This window comes from Octodon degus, unplaced genomic scaffold (assembly GCF_000260255.1).
Source record: "Octodon degus isolate 3935 unplaced genomic scaffold, OctDeg1.0 scaffold00040, whole genome shotgun sequence".
In the NCBI taxonomy this organism is placed as follows: domain Eukaryota; kingdom Metazoa; phylum Chordata; class Mammalia; order Rodentia; family Octodontidae; genus Octodon; species Octodon degus.
The window spans coordinates 16,478,023-16,484,398 of record NW_004524616.1 but is presented as its reverse complement, the minus strand read 5'-3'; the positions used below and the strand labels follow the sequence as shown (position 1 = coordinate 16,484,398).

The following is a 6,376-nucleotide window of genomic DNA, read 5'->3' as shown; positions in this document are numbered from 1 at the left end:
AGTTGGAGGGATTGAATACCCCTTTTGCTTTTATAATAGAATTTTGATCATATGGTGAGAAACTTGTATTTTATATTTTAGAAGAGGAAGCCATCGCATAGCCTCCCTTAAACTATTATGAGTTATCTGTGAAAACAAGCAAATTAATTTGACTTATCTGAAGGATGATGTCAGTCAATAACACCAGAGAAATTAGCCCAAAATCTAGATGGAGCCAATTAATATTACAAGTCTTAAAATCATGAATGGTTGATCTGAACAGTTGGGGGCATAATATATCTTTGTTGGATAAGTTGACCCAAATGTGTAGAAGTTATCACAGCTTATACCCTTTGGAGGCCACCACTAGGCATTTTATTGTTTAAATGGGAGGTCAAAATAAAGCAACTGTTTAAACGCCACTGCTATTCTAAGCCTCTACATTTGTTTGTAAAATATCAAAGCTTTTTAATACCAATTTTAATTTAGCACTGTAAAATAAGCAATCAACCTAATTAGGAATTAAAAGAATTTTAAGTAATCTTTTAAAATATTCCCATTATTGTAAATCTTAGGAAATAAGATTTATTTTTTGGTCAAGAAAAATAATAATAATTTATCACAAATTAAACAAAAGAGAACGTTTCCTTAGAAACACATGTAATATATTTATGTGTTCATTTGCTTAATTCTGTTTTGAGATATTACTTTATTTCTAACAGTGCTAAGTCTTAGCTAATGGCCTAAATTCTTAGTAGATACTTTAGATCACCATGAAAGTTACCTCTTAAAAAGTGACTTTAATTGATGATTTATTAAAGGATAATTTGGTATTATTTCTTTGGGGCAAGAAAAAAAGATGTGTTATATAGACACCAGACTTCAATAATGCATAGAACTGACTATAGTTTAGGAAAAACCTGGCATGGCAAGTAACCATAGTAGGATTTATGTGAAAGGGATGAAATGAGCTCTACTATCAGCAGTTTATGATTTCCATAGTACTTGGGCTCAAGGGTACTTTGAAATTACAGGTTGCAAATAATGAACCTCTTATAAAAGCCTCCTTTTTTTCGTATCTATCAAATTTTATTTTATTTGTTGTTGTTGTTGTCTTAATAATGGTTATTCATAGTACAAGATGCGGACATGGTATCCTGTCCAAACACTATTAGTACAAATCTTTATTCTCACTGAATTAAGAGAAAGTAGCTGTGTGTCTATTCTATTTTGTATATACAGATACTAAACAGTCCTTTATATCCCTTTTTTTGTTTAGTTTTGTCAGAGATGGGTATTCCATTGCCATTTAAATAGTGTAGGTGAATGAATTCAGCAAAATAATCCAATATAGTCCAGTAGTACATAATAGTAGTGGGTTATCCATAGGACTGGCAATGTCAGAAGTTGTTGACTTGAGAATTTTACAGCTCAGCATATTAATATGGCTTTACTTTTTATACCACATTTTAATACTTTTCTGCTGGATGGTTAAGACCAAGATAAAGCAAGACCTATATGACAAGAAATGTAACTTTTGTATTTGACAAGGTCAGTGAAATCCCCTCAGGATTTACCCTGAAATCCTGTACTGAAGTTTGTAGATCCTTTGTCAGTTTCAGCCATGTGGATGAGTCACGGCCATTGCTTGACCAATTTGCTCTTGGTGAAAGCCTGAGATAATGTTTTCTCTCCATGTGACTCTCCTTAGGCACACTCTGTATTGTTGATCTCTTTCCTCTGTGGCCCCATAATCTCCTTGATCAGAAAATTTGGGACCTCACTGAGTTACAGGATGTTACAGTACAGGTTCTCTTATGTCCTGAGGCCTCACTGACCTTGAAAGGCTAGGGCCAAAATGTTGGCTCTCCTTGCAGCCCTTCTTTTTCTCTAATTTTTGGTCTGCAAACTTGTCATTAACCCTCCAGAAGAGAAGATTAATGATAATATTACCCTATAACATAGGCAGTTGAGCTTAACCTCACTATCTGTCTGAATGTCAAACATTTTAGGCTTAAATGGAACAGGTATTTTCCATCAAGTATTGATATGTTAAACTTTAAATCTCTACAGAATGTGAAGAAAAAATATTTTAAAAAATAGAAATATATAAAAACAAGAGACAAGAAAAAAATATCATAGAACTGTCCTGCCACAATGCTATATATAGATTTCTAAATTTTGTATAAAAATATATAACTGTTTATTCCAATTTTTTTAAATAAGATTTTTTTAAAGGCAAACTTTTTATCTTCAGGATGGAAAGAGTCTTTCAGTTTAATCACCTTAAGAGGAAAATGTAAAAACTTTCCTTTTAGTGTCAGTTGTACTGGAGAGAGAGAACCACTCTATTTACTGCCTTTCTGCTGAGCTCATTCCTGGGTAAATGGCCCTTTGTATCTCTCCAAGTGGGCAGTACCTTTGTAGGTGCTCCACATGGAACCCATCCATACTTGCATTTGAATAGCCTTTTAAAATGTTTTTACTTTAATTAATTTCTATTTTTTCCAACATTTTCTTTTTTAAAATAATTTTCAAATTTTTGTCAAACAAAGAATGACAAATTGAATGATAGGAGAGTCTGGAGTAATTTAAACCTCGTTTTGAGTGGAGAGTAGGTTGAACCATAGCATTGGTTGCCCTGTATAATCAGCATTGATGACACCAAGCAAAGCCTGGAGACCTCTTTGTATTGCAGCTCTGCCTCTAGTGGTCGCTTTTACTCTAGCCTCAGGACTGGTCAGGCTGCTGGCAGTGCCTCAATTGTAGTACTGGGAATGGATTCCCTTGCCCATGTTTCCCTCCCCAAGAGTCAAAGGGGCCAAGGCTGCATAGTCCTGGCCGATGTGCACAGCTACTGTGTGTGCCAGCTGTCACTCTGGCTCTGACCAATAGATGTTTTGTTTTTGCTAAGGCTGATGCTATCATGAGCCTAATAATTTTTTGACACCAGCAATGCACATAGCCAATGCCAAGGCCATGGTGTGCCATAGTCATGACCCTCCTGCTTAGCACCAGGCTCACAGGACTGTATTTGGTGTGCACTAACCTCCATGGCTGAACTGGGCATGTGGTTATACACGCAGCAGGAAAATCCCAGCTGGGTCTGCCTAGGACTGGACCACAGGGCCCTCCCTGAACCCGCTTTGTGCCCCTCCCCCTGGCATCACTGTGCCACTTGGAACAACCGCTCCCAATTTAAAAGAACCTTTTCCTTTTTCAGGCCAGCCAGATAGCTCAGCAGACTAAAGTGCTGCTTAGACAGAGCACAGCGCCTGGGTTAGTCCCCAGCATGAGATCCTGGAGACCCTAGACTAAATGCATTCAAAGATATAAAAGAACCTTTTCCTTTGTTATCTAATTGAGCAAAGCTAGAGGGTTTAAAGTCTGTGTGCTATACCTTTGCTCCACCCTCCTTGTCCCATTTGGGACTTAATTTTAAAACAGTACTCCATGCTAAGTCCTTTATGGCGGTCTTAGAAGGTCACATAAATACAGGAACCAAGAAAACAACAAACATATTTATATGCACCTATTTGAGACTCTGTTTGCCCCATTTTTAACTTTTTGGCTTTTCTCAAACCTGTTTCTCTCTTTAAGCACGTTTTTTTATATATATTTTAAGGTCAGTAGACCTCCATGCCTCATGTTTTTCATCTGATAATTGTCAATATAACACTTCAGTGTTAACTAGTGACCCACCAATCTATTCCCCGACCCTGCTGTCTGCAAAATTCGGGGGAACATCCTCCCACCTATCAGTATCTCCTTTTGGGGTCCCTGTTGCAGACAGCAAATGTAAAGATGTGTCGCTTTCTGGGTGTTGCTGGGAGAAGGAGGCAAGAGGATTCAGAAAATAAAAAAAAAAGAGATACTAGCTGAGGTCAAGTGGTGGACCAAGCCTGATAGGCCAAGCTCCTACCCCAAATAGTAGGAGGTTTTATTTATGCCTTTACAAAGTTGCAAGACACAAGGTTGCCTCGCAACTAATAGCCCACAATGTCCAAGCAGGATATTTTTCTCAAAACTGAGGAAGCTTGACTGCTTTAGGCAATGAGGCCTCATCCTGCCCTCCCACATAGGATCAATTTCCGGCTTTTGGGCAGCTGCAGCAGGACTGGTTTTCTAAAACCCCGTCACAGGTTGGATATCCCTTAGGCAAATGCCAGGGACAGGAACCCTTGGAGATTTTGGAGCGTTTTGGAGTTTAGATTTTCAGATTGGGGATGATCAGTTGTACCTAGAAAGAAGCCTCAGTTTGCAGAATCCTAATTCTCAGAAAGGCGAGAGGCTTTAAAAATCACCTAATCTGAGAGAAAAAATGAGAGACTGCAAATAATAAGTGGGTAACATGTTGACAGTGAGTGTAGATGAAGGCTACAGTTGCTTAGGGATTATTTCTAGTTTTGCAACTCTTGCATATTTGTTTTAGAAGTATTATATAGATTATAAAATGAAAAAGTTTCAATTATCTATAAACAAAAATTTTTCTCGAAGTTTAAAAACTGTTTAATACCAAACCAGTGTAATCTTTGAAGGTTATTCTTACTGTCCCACCCCTGAGGTCATCCACCTTGTACCTCACTTCAGTGACAAGAAGGACACAATCTTGTGACACAGTCCATTCACAAAGGCTGCATTATTCAGCCAAAAAGGAATGTCCATTGAGTTCCCAACCATCCATTCCAGCTCTTCCCAGAACCAAGTTCCCCTCTGCACCTGAGTAGGGAAGGATGGCACCCACTCGGGGGAAGCAGCGCCAAGTGCCACATGTGTGAGGACAGCAGTCACTTTTATTCTCATCTTGCGGGGTTAGCCATGCCTGCCACAGTTTTAGGTTCATCTTCATTATTTTTCTTGCTCTCTGTGTGTACATTGCAGTCTTTTAGCACCCTTGTTTCAGTGGACCATGAGTGGAATTTGAGATCTCCTTGTATACAGTCTGATGAGGATCGGTCAGACAGTGGAACAGCTCCTAGGAGTTATCATGGATCTTTCCTATCCTTGTAAGGAAATCATTCTGTTTGCTTCCTCAATATTCTGAAAGGAACAAGAGTAAAAGTTGAGCATGGTCTCCAGCAGCCCTGTGGGAGATGTACAGCACCAGGCTCGCCGACTCCCTGGCCAACTCCAGTGGAGAGCCTGGGGATGGCTAATGGCATTGTTAGAGTCTTGACCACCTCTCCTGCATGCCCACCAGCTCCATGCTGCCTGCAAGTTTATCTGGGTGGGGAGTCCTTTCCTTTACCAGGCATTGATTTCTCTGACAGGAATAATATTTTAAACTATTCTCCCCCATCACACTACCCTGTGACTGGGACATTGAGCTTTTGAGAGTGAAGAGATTGTGAAAGGAAGGAAGATGGGGGAAATGAAGGCATCACTAAAAGGTAAAAGGACCAAGAAGGAGTGGGAAGCCCAAGAGCACACTCTGCCTTGTTTTGAGCTGTGCAGGTGCTAGGGACTGTTCTAAATTGTTCCTGAGCTATTCAGGGTGGCAGGCAATATGCCAGATCAACAGATTCCTAAGCCTCAGAATAGTTCTTATTATTATGCCCATTTTGTTGATGAGAAAAGAGGCCAATTAAGAATAAGCAATTGAAAAAAAAAAAAAGGAGAAGGAGAAGGAGAAGAAGAAGGGGCCGGGGAGATGGCTCAGTGGAATAAGTGCTTCCCTGGCAAGCACAAGGGCCTGAGTTCAATCCCTGGTTCCACCAAAAAAAAAAAAAAAAAAAAAAAGAAGAAGAAGAAGTAATTGTCTCAAAGATCTGCAGCTAGCAAATGAATCTGAAACCATTCCTTCAGTCTCTGGAGCTATTAGGAATTTAAGTCAACTGAGTAATTTAGTGCAAGAAACCATGACTAGCAAGTAGTATAGCACAAGGGTTCACATCAAAAGAAATTATGTGTGAAAATTTTGCATCTGAAGAAGAAAAGTATTTGTGAAATGCTTGCACTCATTCTCTGCTTCATACCTGCTACTCATACAGAAAAAGGAAGGAGTGTCTTAACACTCTATGGTTTTCTATGAATGAAGATGAAAATACATCATGGCAACATATGGCATTCAAATAAAAACATATTCAATTTCATTGACATGGAGTTTATTTAAATTAGGTATTCAAGTACATATTTGTTTCAATTCATGATGCTTTAAGTACCTTGTGATTCTTTTAAAATATGTGTCTGTTAAGCTCATTGTAAAGTTTTCTCATGAAAGAAATTAAACATAATGCAGCTTTGCATTTGAGATCCTACATGCATTGAGGTTAAAATCAATTGTATACAAATGCATGAATGTGTCTCTGCTTCTGGCGTGCTCCCTGCGGACGGTAGGGGCCGCGCACTACGGTGCTCCATTGCTAAAGGGACTGTGTGGCCCTGACTGGAAGATGGG

The 6,376-nt window shown here is 39.0% G+C and overlaps 1 protein-coding gene across 7 annotated transcripts in view; it reads left to right on the top strand.

The window, feature by feature from the left end:
- The window catches only part of Sncaip (synuclein alpha interacting protein), a 149,251-nt gene that overhangs the window by 93,211 nt on the left and 49,664 nt on the right, over positions 1–6,376 (top strand). The window lies entirely within an intron of this gene.